Source organism: Hypanus sabinus, chromosome 6 (genome assembly GCF_030144855.1).
Source record: "Hypanus sabinus isolate sHypSab1 chromosome 6, sHypSab1.hap1, whole genome shotgun sequence".
Taxonomy (NCBI): domain Eukaryota; kingdom Metazoa; phylum Chordata; class Chondrichthyes; order Myliobatiformes; family Dasyatidae; genus Hypanus; species Hypanus sabinus.
Window position 1 is genome coordinate 166,192,118 of NC_082711.1, and position 19,678 is coordinate 166,211,795.

At 46.2% G+C, this 19,678-nt stretch overlaps 1 protein-coding gene across 4 annotated transcripts in view; it reads left to right on the top strand.

The window, feature by feature from the left end:
• The first annotated feature begins 5,578 nt into the window (after positions 1–5,578).
• The window catches only part of cuedc1b (CUE domain containing 1b), a 133,725-nt gene continuing 119,625 nt past the window's right edge, over positions 5,579–19,678 (top strand). For 3 of the 4 annotated variants that reach the window (XR_009512836.1, XM_059973394.1, XM_059973399.1), the window contains exon 1: positions 5,579–5,778. The gene's annotated coding sequence lies outside the window, so the exon portion shown is untranslated. Of the gene's footprint in view, positions 5,779–6,757; positions 7,031–19,678 lie in introns of those variants that run through there. The other variant, XM_059973398.1, reaches the window with a different exon arrangement.

Sequence of the window (19,678 nt, forward strand, 5' to 3'; positions counted from 1 at the left end):
CCACGAACACTACCTCACTTCTTTTTACTTTTTGTTTTTGCTCTGCTTAATTAATTTAACTATTTAGTATACATAGATGTATTTACTGTCATTCAGTTTTTTTCCTAGATGTATCATGTATTGCTTTGAACTGCTGCTGCTAAGTTAACAAATTTCACGACAAACACCGGTGATATTAAACCCAATTCTGATACTGGTTTATTGGTCATGCATTAGGAAATTTCTCTTTTTCTCAGTTCTGATGGCCAAGCCTTTAAACTGAGATACTGGTACAAAGTTCTGAGCTGCTAAAGAGAATAATCTGAGTGTGTGTTCTGTCAATTCCTTTAGGAGTTTTGTGAAACTCATTTACTCTGCAAAAATCCAGTAAATACCATCAGCTCAGTCCATCAAAGGAAAATTACCCACCCCCACCATTAAGAACATCTACAAGGAGCACACTGTCTCAACAAAGCAGCATCCATTATTAATGGACTGACGAAGGGTCTCGGCCCAAAACGTCGACAGCACTTCTCCCTATAGATGCTGCCTGGCCTGCTGCGTTCCATCAGCATTTTGTGTGTGTTGTTTGAATTTCCAGCATCTGCAGATTTCCTCATGTTTGATCCATTATTAAAGGTTCCTCCCCCCCCCCCACCCCAACCATCCAGGTTGTGCTCTCTTCTCATTGCTGCCATCAGGAAGGAGGTACAGGAGCTTTAGGTCCCACACCATCAGGTTCAGAAACAATTATTACCCTTCAACCATCAGGCTCCTGATTCAGAGTGGATAATTTCACTCACCCCAACACTGAACTGATCACTGAACACAACCTATGGACTCACTTTGAAGACTCTACCACTTGTGTCCTCACTATTATTTATTTACCTATTTATTATTATAATTTGGTTTTGAAGTTTGTTTGCTTTTGCATAATAGTTTTTTCAGTTTGTGTAGTTTTTCATTAATTCTATTGTACTTCTTTGTTCCACTGTGAATGCCTACAAGAAAATGGATTACAATGTTGTATATGGTGACATAAATGTACTTTCATAATAAATTTACTTTGAAGTTTGAATTGTATGCACAGTTCAAAAGTTTACTTTTGAAATTTTGAACTTTGAATACAATTCAAACCTTCTTTATCGGCGATCGTAGGACTGCCCTTTCCTTTCCAGAAGTTATTCTTGTAAATTTACATTGTAATTGCTCCAAATCCATTAAATACTTGGGCATGGAAACCCAAACTATATTATAGTCATTGTGCAGTCTTTCAGAATCTCAGCAACAATTTGCATATACTGAACTCCAGCCTCCTTGCATTAACAACCATTCTAATATTTACTCTTTGGCACCAACATATTTACTTGGTGTCTCCTGAATCAGCACACTCGGATTCCTGTACATGGATGTTTATCAGTTTATCACTAATTTGGGAGAAAAATATTTTGGTGTTCCTCCTGATGTGCACCAACTCAATTGTAAGGAGATGGAGCTGTAGCTGACATATCCCTCTCCTCAATTTGGTGATTGAGACCATGCTGGTCCAGCAATTAGGTTTGAAGACTACATTGAATCCAGACAAGCATTTAAATACCGAATAGAAACAATATTTACAGAACATACTTGTATGTATCTCTAATATTCATGCTTCAGTAATAAAATAGCCTTTCCATTTTTACCCTGATTTTTACTATTTCGTTCATCTCAACACTGAACTGATCACCCAACACAACCTATGGTTTACTGTCAAAGACTCTACAATGCATGTTCTCAGTATTAGTCATTTACGATTTTTTTTGTATTTGCAGTTTGTCTTTTTTTTCACACAGTGGTTGTTTGTCAGTCTTTGTGTGTAGTTTTTCATCGATTTTGTTGTATTTGTCCTACTGTGAATGCCTGCAAGAAAATGAATCTCAGGTCAGCCTATGGTGACACGTGGGTACATTAGTGATGAATTTGCTTTGAACTTGAAACTTGAAGCAATATTCACTTACTCATTTTCTAGTATTCATGTTTCAAAAATAAGACCATTTTTTGTCAATCTTTGCACTGTTTTTCACTATTTCAACACCCCAAACCATGAATGAATCTAGCTCTGGCCGCTATACAAACCACTAAATCATTTCTAATTTTTTAATCCTTCAAAGGGAATGTTACACGGAAGCAAACTTATAAAAATGCATCGAAGCAGACAACTTGTGTATTTGGATGCAGAATTCTCAATAGTCAGTGTTTAACTTTTGAACTGACAGACAGCCACTCTGAGATGTGTTCAGTCACTGTGTTCTGAATAACAATTAGGAAATGAATACAGACACTCCAGGAAATGGCTGCCTTTTATTATCAGAATACAAATTGGGATCGTTCAATTGGTGGAAGCAAAGAGGTTCTATAAAGTGACATATTGTTGTGAGATTGTTTTCCCTACAGTTAAAACTGGAGTGTTCTGATGTTATCAGATATTATTTTTGAGAATTGTTTGTACGCCTTGATAACATCTCCCAAAACCAAAGGATTCCAGTCAAGTCTGAATGAGATGAAATGTAAAAAAACATTAATCAGTCTGTGCATGTGAGCTAACCTTATGTATTTATAACAACACACTCCAATTCAGTCCCCTTACGGATTTCCACTGTGGAATTTTGTCAGGTTTTCATTTGGGCAATATTCCCATTCGGCATTGGGGTCTCTGGCGGTCCAACCGAAGGTGCCACCCTTGGCTGGCAGAGCTCTCCGATTCTGCCTCCCTCCATCTATGGAAATGAATAAACAGTCAACATTTCAGGCTGAGACCCTTCTTCAGGGCAGAATTATGAAGAAAGATCTCAGCCCAAAAAACATTGACTGTTTATTCATTTTCATGGATGCTGCCTGACCTGCTGAGTTCCTCCAGCATTTTCTGTATGTTGCTCTGGATTTCCAGCATCTGCAGAATCTCGTGTTTATTATTTCTAGTTACTGAGTTCTTTATTGTGATTTTGTGCTGCAGAGTAACAATTATTTCATTCTCCTTTACACTTGTCTACTGAAAAATGACAGTAAGCTATCTTGAAACCCCAAACTTGTGACATTCAGTTCTTGATTCCCCAGCTCTGGGAGAAAGACTGTGCACGTTCACTCTGCCTTATGCCCCTCATAAACACATACACATTTAGAAGGACGCTGGATAAACTCCCACTCTTAAAAACTCTGAGCAGATGTAACATCCAGATATGTCAGTGCAGAGCCAAGAGACGTGTCTATCCTTGAAGACGCGGTGTAAACTGAGGGCAGGTTTGTTCTTTCGGTCAGATGTAAATGATCCCAAAGCACTAGTCAGTGAGAAACACACATAAAATGCCGGTCCTTTTCGCCTGAGCCGAAAACGCAAGTGTGAGAGGGCATAATTTTAAGGTGATTGGAGGGAAGTATTGGGAGGGAGGTCAGAGGTAAGTGTTTTCTCCCCCCCCCCACAAAGTGTGGTGGGTCCAAAGAACCAAGGATGCTGGTAGAAGCAGAAACAATGGTGTCATTTAAAAGTCTCTTAGGCACATGGGTGGAAGAAAAATGGAGGTGTATGTGGGAGGGAAGGTGGTCTAAGTAAAAAGGTCAGCACAACATTATGGGCCAAAGAGGGCTGTACTGTTCATGTTCTCTCTTCGGCAACAGCTCTGGAGGGAAATGGATCGTCAACGTTTCAGGCCGAGACCCTTTGCCAGATGTTTAATGCGATGTGGTGTCCCGATCATTGTTCTTCCCTCCTGTAGAGAAAATCAAACTGCAGATGCTCAAGTCTGAAACAAAACCAACAGTTCAACTCTTTGTGGGAACGGAAACTGATCATGTTTCAAGCTAGGGGTGCAAACTCCCTTTCTCCTCTATAGATGCTGCCTGACCTACTGAGTTTCCAGCATTGTATGTCTATTTCTTCCCTCATGCGTTTGATTTTTATTTTTGCTTCTCTGAGCCTTCTGCCATATATATGAGCTGGCTGCTTCTGAATAGCGACCACATCTTGCGTTCAGCCGGAGCCGTCCTCCAAAGATGACAATTGAGGAAGATGGTTAACACACACACACACACAAAATGGTGGAGGAATTCGGCAGGTCAGGCAGCATCAATGAAGTGGAATTAGGAGTCAATGCTTCAAACCTAGTCCCTTCATCGGGACTGGAGGGGAAGGAGGAAGAAGCCAGAATAAGAAGATGGGGGGGGGGGGGGGTGGTAGAGGAAGGAGTACAAGCTGGAAGGTGATAGGTGAGCACACACCTGCTTGCCCCTCCCCACCCATCTGGTATCTCTCCCCCGAGACGCCGCCTGACCTGCTGAGTTCCTCCAGCATTGTGTGTGTGTGAGACACTCTGGGTTTTGCAGCATTTGCAGAATCTCGCGCTTATCATCCAAAATGATAGAGGGTGAATATTTGGCAAAGTGTCTTGAAGGATGAATAGCTTGGAAGTACACTTGAATACTGTGTCTACAGAGGATTAAAACAAATAAAATTGCCGACGGAATGTACATGAAAGAGAACAATGTTTAAAATTTGACATCTATTCATCATCCCTTGGAAATGCAATATAGACACGAACGCCAGAAAGCGTTAGGATCACTCACTGACTCACAGGAACTCATTGGCAAGAGCTTCAAAACTATTTTTACTTCCAAGTTTCTCTCCTTCCGCTGTGGCTGACTTTAGCCTGTACCTGGGACCAGATGTTGGAATACGACGGCACAAAATCAGCTGTCTGAGGTTTTGGACTTCCGCTAAGCTTCGAGTGGAAAAAGGAACCGTGATTCTTGATCTTAACTTCTCAATTTTCAGCTGAGCATCTCCTTTGTTCTGAATTCCCTTGCAAAAGGAGAAATGCATTTTAATGACCCCTTCCACAAACTCGTGACCGTATTCAGTCAGAAAGAGCTACAGGCACAAACTGCTCGTCACCAGCGTGATGGTAATCTGATCCGATAATGCAACTCAGCGGATTTCCAGCATCTGCAGTCTCCTAGTCCAGCTGAAGGGTCTCGGCCAGAAACACTTCTCCATAGCTGCTGCCTGGCCTGCTGAATTCCTCCAGCGTTTTGTGCGTGTTGTCTGCGGAATCTCATGTGCTTATGAACTGCAGACTCTCTATGAAACACCGAGTCAAGTCGAGTTGAGTTTATTGTCATGTGTACAATTCCGCTGAGGCACAGGTACCGTGTAAAAAAAAACTTGCATCACTGAACATTCAGTTATACATAATTTATACAAGACAATGAGGGGGAAAAACTGCAGAACAAGATGTTAGTACAATAAAATGCCATTAACCCTTTTCTAAATACCAAAAAAGATCTTTTACGCCCATCGAAAGCGCAGAGGGAGGGTAAGAGGGGCTCCGGCTTTAGTAATAGGGAGGGTGCAGTTCTCTCCCCCCCCCCCAACCCAGCACTGCCAAAATACATTGGGCTGGAGTCTCTGCAGTGGGACGTGAACTCCCACCTTCGGAGAGGCAGCACTGTCCTCGGTGAGATAATCTGTCGTTTAGTGTTAGTCGAGGCATAAATAATTAGTGCCCAGAAGACCAGCTCCCGCCCCCCTTCCCTCCTCTACAGTCTGGACTGGATACACACAGCGCGCAGTAGCTGCATTTCTCCCGGATCTCCAGCAGGAAGCTGCATTGCTCTGAGCGCCACCACCTCTCCATTTCCATCTGTTGACCTCGACGGCGGGGAGAGAGAGAGAGAAACAGACAGACAGACACTGAGAGCGAAGAAGCTTTCGCCGACAAACTTGGCTGGAGTGGCGGTGGAGCGCTGGCAGCCCGGCCGGCTGCGCCGGTGAGTGAGAGCCGGAGGGCTCAGTCCGTGTCGCCGTGGGACCGAGGGCAGGGTGGGTGGAGAGAGAGGGGGGGCGTGTGGATACCGCCGTTGCTTTGTCCCCTTCCACTCGCCATTATACCCTCCGCCGGGCTGAATCGGGCTGGGATTTTTCTTTATAATGTCTCGGCCTCAGCTACAGAAGGCAGACGCGCACCTTGTGAGTCTGGGTGAGGGAGGAGGAGGGGGGTAGCTTCGCACCCAGACCCACCAATGCATTTCCTTCTGTGACTAAGGCTGATCTCTTTTTAATGCTTTCTCGATTGGTTTAAGGAGGGCAAAAATCCCTTTGCCGTGTGTGAGACTAATTCAGGCTGTACAGGAATTCGAATGCGTGTCTAAAATTAAACTTTCTGGGGGTTTTCTGACTCAAACTCTCATTCGCCTTTCTCCTGGTGCAAAATCGGATTTCGCATTCGCTGGCTTGCCTGCTTCCTGTTTCCGAGACCCCCGTCCCTGCTGAACCTGCCCTCTTCTTCCCACTCTTCGGTCGCCGGTGTTCTCACGTGAAGCCTCCGGTGAAAACCGACACGGGTGGTAGTTGTGTAGAATGCTCCCATCCCCCTGCCCCTGCGGAGGGCAGTTCCTCGCCGTGGCCCCCGTTCCCCCGTGACCTGACCGAAGCGGCAGGGCTTTCCTGAGGACGCGCTCCGGGCAGGTAGCGTTCGGCCGGCTCAGCTCCGGCACACCCGTGTCGGTGCAGATGTTGGGCAAGCTTAAAAGGAGGGCGAGGGGGCGAGAAGCCGTGGAATGAGAGTTGGGGGGGGGGGGAAACAAAAAAAACTAAGTAAAAATTTTACATTTCCGTAGCGCACTCACATGTAGAAAGAGTTGAGAGCCCAAAGTTGGTCATTCAAGATGAAACTGTACGTTCCCTTCGGCCCACAGATCCTGTGTTAATCACAAAGCCAATTACATTACAGGTCTATATCCCTTATTCCCAGTCTGAATGCCTCGAAATTTAGCATAATCTTGTCTGCTTCCACCACGACCTGGAATGGAGTTCCAGGTATCCCATATGGCCCTGTCTGTTCTTGTCAAAGTAAATTCATCATGTGTATACTGTCCGTCACTATACACTGCCTTGAGCTTATCTTCTCGCAGGCATTTACAGAAAATAAAGAAATTTATGGGGGGGAAAAACTGCACATACAACCAACATGCAAAAGATGACAACTTGTGCAAATACAAATGAATGGATAATATTGAGAAGGTGAGTTGTAGAGTCCTTGAAAGTGAGTCTGTAGGTTGTGGAATCAGTTTGGAGTTGAGGTGAGTGAAGTTATCCACGCTGGTTCAGGAGTCTGATGGTTGTAGGGTATTAGCTGTTCCTGAACCTGGTGGTGTAGGACCCGAGGCTCCGGTACCTCCTGCCCTATGGCCGTAGTAAGAAGAGAGCATGGCCTGGTTGGGGGGGGGGGGGGCGGGGTGGGTCCTTGATAATGTAGAGTGCCTGTCTGATGCCTCTTAAATGCCACTCTCTTGTCTGCTAACACCACCACCTTGGTGACAAGGTGCAGGTACCTACCTTTCACTGCGCATTTTTAAAAAACTTAGCCTGCGCATCTCTTTTCATTTTCCCTTCTCTCTAGCGTAAGGCTGTGTCCTCTAGCATTTGATTTGTGAGCTTGAGTTGGATATACATTATTGGGAGATTTTGTTTTGAAAGACAGTGTCATTGGACACTTTCCGAATCAGACTTGTGTCCCCAGCTATTGCTATGCTTTTATTGCTGTTGCATGTACTGAGGTGAGGTGGCGAGCATGCCACCCAGGCAGATTGTGCCTTACGTATGTAACTTTGCCTTCCTGATGCTTTTCCGGCCAAGTGGAACTCTTAATCTCTCAAGTTCTCTTTCCCAACCCCTGTCTCTTGGACCACTTCTTTCGGCCGGACCAGGAAAGAGTTTGCATTTCTGTTGAACCATTTCATTGTCCTCAGGACATCCTGAAGAGTTCTGCTGAATTAGTAAAGAGACCATTGTTTCATGGACAGTCATCAGTAAACACATTTCCACAACCAGTGGATGGAGATGCAATAAAGAGTCACTTTATCATTTTCTGTCAAAGTTATCTAGTATTCAGATACTCCTGCACCTAACGTTACCGTATGTACAAACAATCAGTCTACATATATAAGTAATCTTGTGCATTATGCCCAACACACACACGCACACGCACACGCACACGCACACGCACACGCACACGCACACGCACACGCACACGCACACGCACACGCACACACACACACACACACAGACACAGACACAGACACAGACACACACACACACACACACACACACACAGACACACACACACACACACACACACACACACACACACACACACACCCACCCAGGCAGCATCTATGGAAAAGTGTGAACAGTCAGGTCCTGATGAAGGGTCTCGGCCTGAAACGTCGACTGTTTACTCTTTTCCATCGATGCTGCCTGGCCTGCTGAGTTCCTCCAGCAGTTTGCGTGTGTATTGCCTGGATTTCCAGCATCTGCAGATTTTCTCCTGTTTGTGGTTAATAGTACATAGTTTTATAGGATTGCTTTTATCTTTATACTTATTGTGTTTATTAATGGGTCCCCAGTAACAATCATTTTGTTCTCCTTTACCCTCGTGTGCTGGAGAATGACCACAAACAAAAATTGTTCTGTCTATCTTCAGATGCTTCACCTATGACTACCACCTCCATCCTCCTCAGCCTCTGTGCTCCTCCAACTCGGGCCTGTTGGTTGCCACACAGTTTGAAGCCTGGTGCCTTCAGCCTCTTGGGGTAGCAGCTCTCGAGTTCCTTCCCTAAGCTTCACAGCCTCCCAGTCCCCTATAAGACCCTCCTTAAAACCGGCCACTTTGTCCGAAGAAAGGTTCTGTTCTGAAGCTGCTTTGGTCCCGTCAGGGTGGGATGCTGTGTTGAGGGGTGGCACATTGCAAGGGTACTTTACCGCCTATTAGACCTGTTTTCTCGCATCCAGTAGCAACTGCTCAGTGTTTCAGACGGCTCCTGAGGGTTTTGGAGGGTTGGGTTAATCGTGGGATTAGCTCCCTGGAACCTTTAAAAGACTGAATGAGGTAGTGGGGAGGGCATCTTCATTTGTGCACAAGGCCAAAGAGCCTGGAGTCAGAAGCCGCGGGTAGAATGGTAGAAGGAACACAGCCTGTCATGTGACCCTTGTGTGCCATCAGCCATCTCGTGCCCTATAAGACAGCGGAGCAGAATTAGGCCACTCAGCCCATCAAGTCTGCTCTGCCATTCCATCATGGCTGCTTTTATTCAAACTCAACCCCATTCTCCTACCTATCCTCGTGACTTTTGGTTCCCCAACTAATGAAGAATCCGTTAACTTGGGTTTTAAATGGACCCAGTGACTTGGTCTCCCACCTGTCCACGGCAATGAATTCCACAAATTCACCTTCCGGGGAAAGAAATTCCTCCTCGCTGAACAAATGCGTGGCTTGGACAAGCTTCCTTGCGTCACCACTACAGGAGTGGAGAGTAGATGGGCTGCTGCTGCTGGAGCCCATCCACTCAAACCTCCGACGTGCTGTGTGTTTATTACACGTGATTATCTGAGTTACTGCTGCCTCCCTGTCAGCTTGAACCAGTCTGGCCTTTCTCCTCTGACCTCTCTCATTTGCAGCTGAATCACTTGATCACTTGGAGTACTGTGTCCAGTTCTGGTCGCCTCACTATAGGAAGGATGTGGAAGCATTGGAAAGGGTACAGAGGAGATTTACCAGGATGCTGCCTGGTTTAGAGAGTGTGCATTATGATCAGAGATTAAGGGAGCTAGGGCTTCACTCTTTGGAGAGAAGGAGGATGAAAGGAGACATGATAGAGGTATACAAGATATTAAGAGGAATAGACAGAGTGGACAGCCAGCACCTCTTCCCCAGGGCACCACTGCTCAGTACAAGAGGACATGGCTTTAAGGTAAGGGGAGGGAAGTTCAAGGGGGATATTAGAGGAAGGTTTTTTACTCAGAGAGTGGTTGATGCGTGGAATACATTGCCTGAGTCAGTGGTGGAGACAGATACACTAGTGAAATTTAAGAGACCACTAGGCAGGTATATGGACGAATTTAAGGTGGGGTGGTTATATGGGAGGCAGGATTTAAGGGTCAGCACAACATTGTGGGCTGAAGGGCCTGTACTGTGCTGTATTGTTCTATATCTGCATGCTTTTATGCATTGAGTTGGCTGGTTAGTTATTTGCGTTAATGAGCAGGTGTACCCAACAAAGTGGCCAGTGAGAGTATTTGCTTGCATTTCGTGCAGGGACTTTTGCATAGCAGAATGGCTGATACATCAAATGAGAAATGTGGAGGAAATGTGTCTGTTTGCAGAAAAGAAGTCCTGTTTCTTTGGATGTTGGGAAAGGAGATTTCTGTTTCGGTGGGTGTGGGCCTTGGACTTCTGGGAGCCGAGTATTGAGTCCAGATCTATTTCAAAGAATTTGCGCATTGTTGGTATGGAGACATCTTGGCCTTTTGCTTCAGGACTTATCTCGGGATGAGAAGTGAAGGAATATCTCCGGAACAAGAACATTGCAACAGTCTCCTCGTATTCTGGGAAACTTGGGTGGTGCTGTCAAGGTTACATCTTTTATTGTCCATCGCTGGCTGGCCCTGGAGTAGTCTCGCTCTCACTGCAGAGCTGCAGGAGACGGTACAGAGAGAGTAGAATTTAAAGTCCTGGCCCAGAGTCTCACAGAGATGGCAGTTGGCATAATGTAATTGTGGCACCAGTGACCCTGGTTCAACTCTGACACTGTCAAAGGAGTTTGTGCATTGTCCCCATGATGGCCTGGGTTTCCTTTGTGTGTTCCGATTTCTTCCCACATTCCAAAGCTGTACAGGTTAGTAGGTTAATTAGTCATCCTGGTGTAATTGGGCAGGGAGTCCTCGTTAGCCCGGAAGGCTAATGACTGCTTTATTTCTAAATAAATAAGGAAGTAACTCTCTGCGTGGGGACTTATTTAAAGGCAAGCAATGAAGTTTGTCCCCTTTAATGGTAAATTGTCGGTTGGAGAGGTGGTATTGAGGTACCCACGTTTTGCCATTTTGCAGTCGGAGTGCCCGTTGGATGGAGAGTGACACCAGCTGCAGAAGGGAATGTGGCTCTGAGTTGAATGCCGTTAAACTTCTTCAGCATTGCTGTCTTGGAATATTCTGTTGTGTTAGATTCATGAGAGGCAGCCGAGCTTTCAGGTGAGAGGGGGGAAAGTTTACCTGGAATGTGCAGGCAGGGAAGGCAGTGGAGAAAACAGATATGATACAAACACTTAAGAGAGATTTAGACAAGCACGTGAACAGACAGATTATGCTGGTGGCTGCTAGTCAACAGCCCCCTCACTCGGCCCAGAGATGAGGGAAAGGCTGCCGATGATGAATCTGAAGGAAATGGTGCCTTTTGTCAGTTGCTTAAACGTGCCTTATTGTTTTTATTCTTCCACTGGATGTGTGGCGTGCTGGGACAGTTGGCCTCGAATTGTGGCTTGCTGGGACATTTCGGAGGTTAGACTTTGCCAGGTTGCTGAGCGTAAGGGGCTGTTCAGTAGTAACAGAGCCCAAACCTCGGCTAGGGCTGGCGAATGAGAGGGAACACTTCCAGCGTCTTACGGCAAGTATTAGCCAAGCAGGCAGATAACTGCAGGGTCTCGGCAGGCTTGCTGAATTCCTCCAGCAGGTTGTTTGTTGCTCCAGATTCCAACATCTCTTGTGGCTCCTCCTAACAACAACTACTGTCCAGAAGGCTCGGAATGGCAGTGCATGTGAACACTCCAGATTGCAGCTCTTGAGACTTGTATTCGGCTCAGAGCTGCTCTGCTAACTGAGCACCCCGGGGCCACCAGCACCCTCTGTCTGCCTTGCACATCGGCAGCCACAGAGAAGCAGTATCCAGCAAAGTCACTACCGCCCAGAAACAGACCCTTCAGCCCATCTAGTCTGTTCCAGCCTCGTCTCCCACCTCATCACCCAGACCATCGCCCCTCTGCTTCTCTCACTCATGAACCTATTCAGACTTAAATGTTACAAGTGCTACCACTTCTACTGTCAGCTTGTGCTACACTTGCACCACCCTCTGAGGAAGCTCCTCCTCAAATTCCCCTTAAATATTTCACCTTAAACCTATCAACTTTGGGTCCATATTGTGGCTTCTTCCCCCTTCTTTTCCAGTCCTGATGAAGGATCTCGGCCTGAAGCGTCCACAGTTTATTCCCCTCCTTAGATGCTGCCTGGCCCGCTGAGTTCCTCCAGCGTTTTGTGTGTGTTGCTGTGGAGGAAATCTGCATGTATCTGTACACCTCGTAACCGTGCGTGCTTCTGTAAGAACTCCCCTTACACTCCAGCCCTGCAGAGAATGAAGTCCTAACCTTCCTTAGTGCTGTGAAGGGTCAGCAGGGCAAGAATGAGGTCCCAGTGGTCTGCGTGGAGATGTGAGATTGCAGACACCGATGTTGGTTTTTATTCTGCGAGTATTTGATTAACTGATTTCAAATTTACAAAATGCCATGACAGGATTAAAAAAAAAGACTTTGGCTGAATAATCAGCCTCAGGACTGCTGCTCCGGGGTCAGAGCTACACCGTCAGTGCACCTCTGTATAAAGTGCTAACGGTGGTATAGGTTACTAAATAAAATAACTGCCTTCTCCCCTCCTCTTCTGTTCCACACTCTGGCCTCTTAACTCTTCTCACCTGCCTGTCAGCTCCCCCTGGGTCCCTTTCTCCTGTGGTCCACTCTCACTCTCCGATCAGATTCCTTCCTCTACTGCCCTTTACCTTCCCCACCCGCCTATCAGCACTGTGGGTGTACCCATACCTCAGGGACTGCAGCGGTTCAAGAAGGCAGCTCATCGCCACCTTCTCAGGGGCAACCGGGGATGGGCAATAGATGCTGTCTTGGCTGGCGACGCCGCATCTCGTGAATGAATAAATAAAAAATAAGCAAACCCGGCTTCACCTATCACCTTCTAGACGTCCTCCTTCCACTTTCCCTGCCCACCCACCTTTTTACTCTGGTGTCTTCTGCCTGAAACGTCAGCTGTTTACTAATTCCCATAGGTACTGCCTGACCCAAGTTCTTGTATATGCCTCCTTGTCGGTTCAGGAGCTGCGCAGGGATGCTCAGGGACTGTGGTCACTGGGCCCTGTTGGTCACAGTCATCTTCCTGCCTCTGGTTGTTTCTCACTGGCCTGTTAGTATTTTATTCAGCCCAAAGTGAGCCCTGTCACCCGCCACCTATCTAACCCTAGCTTCATCGCAGGACAATTTGCAATGACCAGTTAACCTTCTAACCGGTAGGTCTTTGGACTGTGGGAGGAAACCAGAGCACCTGGAAGAAACCCACACGGTCACCAGGAGAGACGTACAAACTCCTTACAGGCGGTACCAGAATTGACACCCTGAGCTGCAGTAGGGTCGCGGTAACTGCGGCGCCACCGTGCGCCATTGTGTCCCTGGCATCCACCTGCGCCGCCCCTTGGTGCTGAGCTGCTGTTATCTTCAGCTGACGTGTTGAGACAGAGTCTGAAACCTTTGTTGCAAGGTGAGAAGCCTTGAGCTTCCTCCGCCATCCTGTCAGATCGTGGCTGACTCTGTCTCACCCATATCCTGTATCCTCTGACCTTGCTCTCCAAAAACCCTTCCGTGTCCAACCTCGAATATACTCCCAGACCTGGGCCTCAGTTCGGAAAAATTCCAGAGCTTGCAATAAAATTCCAAAGTTTTACAGCTTCCCAGTAAAGAAATCTCCCCTCTGTCCTAAATTCCTGATTCCTTTTGCCAGAGCATGACCTCCTAGTTTGTAGCTTGTGGTTCTCAGGTGACAGACCTGTACTTTGGTGTTAGGGGTGTTTGTACCGTTGTAACTGTTGGGAAGTGCAAGGAGCCCTGCCCAATCAAGAACCTATCAACCCCTGCCTTAAATATACCCAATGACTTGGCCTCCACAGCAATGAATTCCACAGATTCACCCCTCTCTGGCTAAAGAAATTCCTCCTCATCTCCATTTTAAAAGGATGCCCCTCTATTCTGAGGCTGTGTCTTCTGGTTTTAGACTCTCCCACCATAGGAAACATCTTCTCCACATCCACTCTATCACCGCCTTTCACCATTCAATTGGTTTCGATTAGGTCACCCCTCATTCTTCTGAATTCCAGTGAATACAGGCCCAGAACCATTAAAGGCTCTTCATATGACAAGCCATTCAATGCTGGAATCCTTTTCCTGAACCTGTGTCAGGAGAGTGTAGGCCAGTGTACACTGGGGTTGCAGAGTAGGCTCCCTTATCCATTGACTGTGTGGTCCCTCGATCCAGACCATTCCCTCCTCCGCTCTCCTGGTCTCACCTGTCAGCTTGTGCTCCTTTCCGTCGCCCCAACTTCTTAATCCCCCTTCCTTCCCAGTTCTGATGAAGGGATTTGGCCTGAAAACGTCATCTGTTTTTGCCCCTCCATGGATGCTGCCCGACTTGCTGAGTTCCTCCAGCGTTTTGTGTGTGTGGCTTTCGTAGCGGCGAGTGTGTTTGGGTGGTGGGACATTTGGAAACTTGCGGAGGAGAACTCTAGAAAGAAGACAGTCGCTCCCGGATTAGTTGTCACCCCGTGAAAACTCATTGAAATGACACACTCCTGCCTGACTGGAAAGGCAGATTGGGTGGCACTCTTGTGTCCAGAGTGACGAATGGAGCACGCAGACCTGACTCGATGGCTGCAGATGTGAGCGTGTCACGTGGAGCACCTTCTGTCTGTGTGGATGGAAGAGAAATAAAGTGGTTGGATTTGAAGGTGACAGGTGAGCCCAGTAGGTAATCAGCACACTGAGACGTACACGATACACTTGACCCAGTCTTGTGTGTAGCCAAATTATGGTGAAAGAGGAATTTTATTTTGTGTGAAGACCATTGAAGTGTAACTGGACTTAAATGTTAACTGATCCCCCTTCCGGCAGATATTGCTTGACCTTTGGCGTATTTCCAGGATTTTCTGTTTTTTGTGAATGTAAAGATTAGCTGTTGGAAACCTCTTCTCCACGTCCGCTTTGACTAGGCCTTTCAATATTCGATAGGTTTCAACGAGATCCCCACTCTTTTTTCTCAACTCCTGTGAGTACAGGTCCAGAGCCATCAAAGGCATCTCAATATGTTAACCCTTTCATTCCCCAGATCAGTGCTGGTCTGCAGTTCCCACATCAGTGGACTCAAGCCCTCTTCAATCCAAGGCTGAACTGAGAACACATCCAGTTTAAATAGTTTGTTCTGTGAGTTGCAGGCAGGTCGATTCCTTGAAGTACTCTGTTGTTAATAAAATAACATAGCTCAGTGTGGGCAGTCCAGGCTTAATACCACAGAAACCTCCAGCTTCACTTTCTTTGGAAGTCCACAGAACTTGGAGTGCCTCCCACTCAACTGGGATACAATGGCTTTTATTATGTCCCTGCACTGTTTCTCCCTCACTTACATTCAAAGAGAATATGTATCACGGCTACATTTTGAGAAGGAAATTCAAGCTGGCTCTCCTTTTCCTTGCCCCCAGCTGGGCCAACATTTTAAGTCTGAACGTTGAGCCTTTGGTGACTGGGCTCTTTGGACGCCCAGTTTTGGGGACTTCCATTTTGTTGTTGTTGGTCACCCTCCCTTGCCCTCTCACCGAGGTACCTGGTGTGGGGAGGTCCCACACGTAGTTGGCGATGCCGGAAATTGGTGCTTGTTAATTTCACGGGCCTCCGTGCAGTCTTCACTGGTGATGGATTTCCCCCCTTCCAATGGAACTTAATTATTGCCCTGATTGAATACCTGTCAAGAGGACAATGTTATGATAGTCATGGGGGATTTCAATATGCAGGCAGATTGGGAAAATCAGCCTGGTGCTGAGTTTGAATTTTAAGAGAGAATTTGTAGATTGCCTATGAGGTGGCTATAGGTGGGCTCTAGCCCACTAGAGGATATCCTGGACTGGGTGTTGTGTAATGAACCGATTTGATTGTGGGGGGGGCCTTAAAGTAAGGGGACCCTTAGGAGGCAATGATCATAAGATGATAGAATTCACCCTGCAGTTTGAGTGGAAGATGATAAAGTCAAATGCATCAGTATTATGGTTGAGTAAAGGGAATGAGAGGGGAGCTGGCCAAAGTTGATTGGAAAGGTACTCCAGCAGGGGTGATGGTAGAACAACAGTGCCTGGAATTTCTAGGAGCAACTCTAGGTGCAGGATAGATAATTCCCAAAGAAGTATTCTAAGGGCAAGATGACACAACCGTGGCTGACAAGGGAAGTCAGCTCTAACATAAAGGCAAACAAGAGGGTATATGATAGGAAGTTAGAGGATTGAGAAGTTTTTAAAAACCAACAGAAGGCAACTAAAAAGTCACAGAGGGAAAAGATGGAACACGAGGCCAAGAGCCAATAATATCAAAGAGGGTACCGGAAGTTTTTTTTCTGATATATAAAAAGAGAGGCAAGCGTGGATATTGGACTGTTGGAGAAGTAGTAATGGGGGGACAAGGAAATGGCAGGTGAACTGACCATGTATTGTGCGCCAGTCTTCACTGTGGATGACACAAGCAGTATGCCAGAAGTTTGAGAGGGTCTACAGTGTCAAGACGTAGAAGTGAGTGCAGGTGTTAGGACGAGGGAGAAGATGCTTGGGAAGCTGAAAGGTGGATGAGTCACCTGGACTAGATGGTGTATACCCCAGTGTTCTGAAAGAGGTAACTGAAGAGATTGTGGAGGCATTAGTAGTGATCTTTCAAGAATCACCAGATTCTGGCATGGTTCTGGAGGGTCTGAAAAATTGCAAATGTCACTCCACTCTTTAAAAAGTAAGGGAGGCAGAAGAAAGAAACTTATAGGCCAGTTAGCCTGACCTGTCCTCAGTGGTTGGGAAGATGTTGGAGTCGATCGTTGGGGATGAAGTTTCAGGCTACTTGGAAGCACATGATAAAATAGCCCAAAGTCAGCAGGGTTTCCTTAAGGGAAGTCTTGCCTGACAAATTGGTTGGAATTCTTTGAGGAAATAGCAAGCAGGTTAGACAAAGGAGGATCGGTTGTTGTTATGTCCTTGGATTTTCCAAAGGCCTTTAAGAAGGTGCTGCACATGAGGTTGCTTAGCAGATTAAGAGCCCATGGTATTACAGGAAAGATTTTTGCATAGATAGAGTATTGGTTGATTGGCATGAGGCAAAGAGTGGAAATAAAGGGAGCCTTTTCAAGTTGGCTGCTGGTGACTAGTGGTATTCTGCAGGGGTCACAGTTCGGACTGCTTTTTATGTTATATATCAATGATTTAGATGTTGGAATTGATGGCTTTGTGGTCAAGTTTGAATATATGAAGATAGGTGGAGGGGCAGGTAGTGATGAAGAAGCAGCGAGACTTCAGGAGGACTTAGATAGATTAGGACAGGGGTCGGCAACCATTACCACTGAAAGAGCCATATGGACCCATTTCCCACAGAAAAGAAAACACTGGGAGCCACAAAACCCGTTTGACATTTAAAATGAAATAACACTGCATACAGCGGTTTTTTTTTGCCTTTATGCTATGTATAAACAAACTATAATGTGTTGCATTTATGAAATTGATGAACTCCTGCAGAGAAAACGAAATTACATTTCTGCATGCAACAAAAACATTTTGAACTTCAAAAAAAAGACATTGGGTTGAAGGTTACTCCATGGTTAGCCTACCTTCGATCGAAAAATTAAAAGAAATCACGCACTGGCGGGTGTCAGGGATTGGCAGTGGTGATGTATATTAATATCGATAAAAAACACGTTGTGGCGGTGTGCTACACGCAGCGCTAAAATAACGACACTGCAGTCAAAGATAACTTTATTCGAACTAAACAGCCTTGCTTTAAAGCCTCCCTCAACCCGCCCCCCGTGGGCGCGGATGCTCCAAAAGACACGTACTCACAAACCCCCGTAGGCTATCTCCCTTAGCCGGAATGGTGGCTAATTGTGAGCTGGTTCGGATGTGCCAGGAAATGGGGTCGTCACAACGTTTTGTTTAGATTGTACAAGATCACCATAATCTTCAAGTTTCGAATTACATTTCAAAAACTAACAAACCGCGGGGAGCCGCAGCACAGAGATGAAAGAGGCGCATGCGGCTCCGGAGCCGCGGGTTGCCAACCCCTGGAATAGGAGAACGGGCAAAGAAGTGGCCAATGGAATACGGTGTTGGAAAGTATGGTCGTGCACTTTGGTGTAAGGAACAAAAGTGTAAACTGTTTTCTAAAAAAAAGTCTGAGGTGCAAAGGGACTTTGGAGCCCTTTTGCAGGATCCCCTGAAGGTTAATCTGCAGGTTGAGTCAGTGGTGAGGAAGGCAAATGCAATGTTAGCATTCATTTCAAGAGGTCTGGAATTTAAAAACAAGGATGCAATGCTGAGGCTTTATAAGGCACTGGCGAGGCTGCACTTGGAGTATCGTGAGCAGTATTGGACTCCTTATCCAAGAAAAAAAAGTGCTGACATCGGAGAGGGTTCAAAGGAGGTTCACAAAAATGATTTTGGGAATGAAAGGCTTATCATATGAGGAGTGTTTGATATCTCTGGGCCTGTTACTCGCTGGAGTTTGGAAACATAGAAAATAGGTGCAGGAGTAGGCCATTTGGCCCTTTGAGCCTGCACCGCCATTCAGTATGATCATGGCTGATCATCCAACTCAGAACCCTGTACCTGCTTTCTCTCCATACCCCCGATCCCTTTAGCCACAAGGGCCATATCTAACTTCCTCTTAAATATAGCCAGTGAACCGGCCTCAACTGTTTCCTGTGGCAGAGAATTCCACAGATTCACCACTCTCTGTGAAGTTTTTCCTCATCTCGGTCTTAAAAGGCTTCCCCTTTATCCTTAAACTGTGACCCCTCATTCTGGACTTCCCCAACATCGGAAACAATCTTCCTGCATCTAGCCTGTCCAATCCCTTTAGAATTTTATACGCTTCAATAAGATCCCCCCCTCAATCTTCTAAATTCCAGTGAGTATAAGCCTAGTTGATCCAGTCTTTCTTCATATGAAGGTCCTGCCATCCCAGGAATCAATCTGGTGAACCTTCTCTGTACTCCCTCTATGGCAAGAATGTCTTTCCTCAGATTACGGGACCAAAACTGCACACAATGTTCTAGGTGCGGTCTCACCAAGGCCTTGTACAATTGCAGTAGAACCTCCCTGCTCCTGTACTCAAATCCTTTTGCTATGAATGCCAACATACCATTTGCCTTTTTCACCGCCTGCTGTACCTGCATGCTCACCTTCAATGACTGGTGTACAATGACACCCAGGTCTCGTTGCATCTCCCCTTTTCCTAATCGGCCACCGTTCAGATAATAATCTGTTTTCCTGTTCTTGCAACCAAAGTGGATAACCTCACATTTATCCACATTAAATTGCATCTGCCATTAATTTGCCCACTCACCTAACCTACCCAAGTCACCCTGCATCCTCTTAGCTTCCTCCTCACAGCGAATACCGCCGCCCAGCATCGTGTCATCCGCAAACTTGGAGATGCTGCATTTAATTCCCTCGTCTAAATCATTAATATATATTGTAAACAACTGGGATCCCAGCACTGAGCCTTGCGGTACCCCACTAGTCACTGCCTGCCATTCTGAAAAGGTCCCGTTTACTCCCACGCTTTGTTTCCTGTCTGCCAACCAATTCCCTATCCATATCAATACCATACCCTCAATACCGTGTGCTTTAAGTTTGCACACTAATCTCCTGTGTGGGACCTCGTCAAAAGCCTTTTGAAAACCTAAATATACCACATCCACTGGCTCTCCCCTATCCACTCTACTAGTTACATCTTCAAAAAAATTCTATAAGATTCGTCAGAGATGATTTTCCTT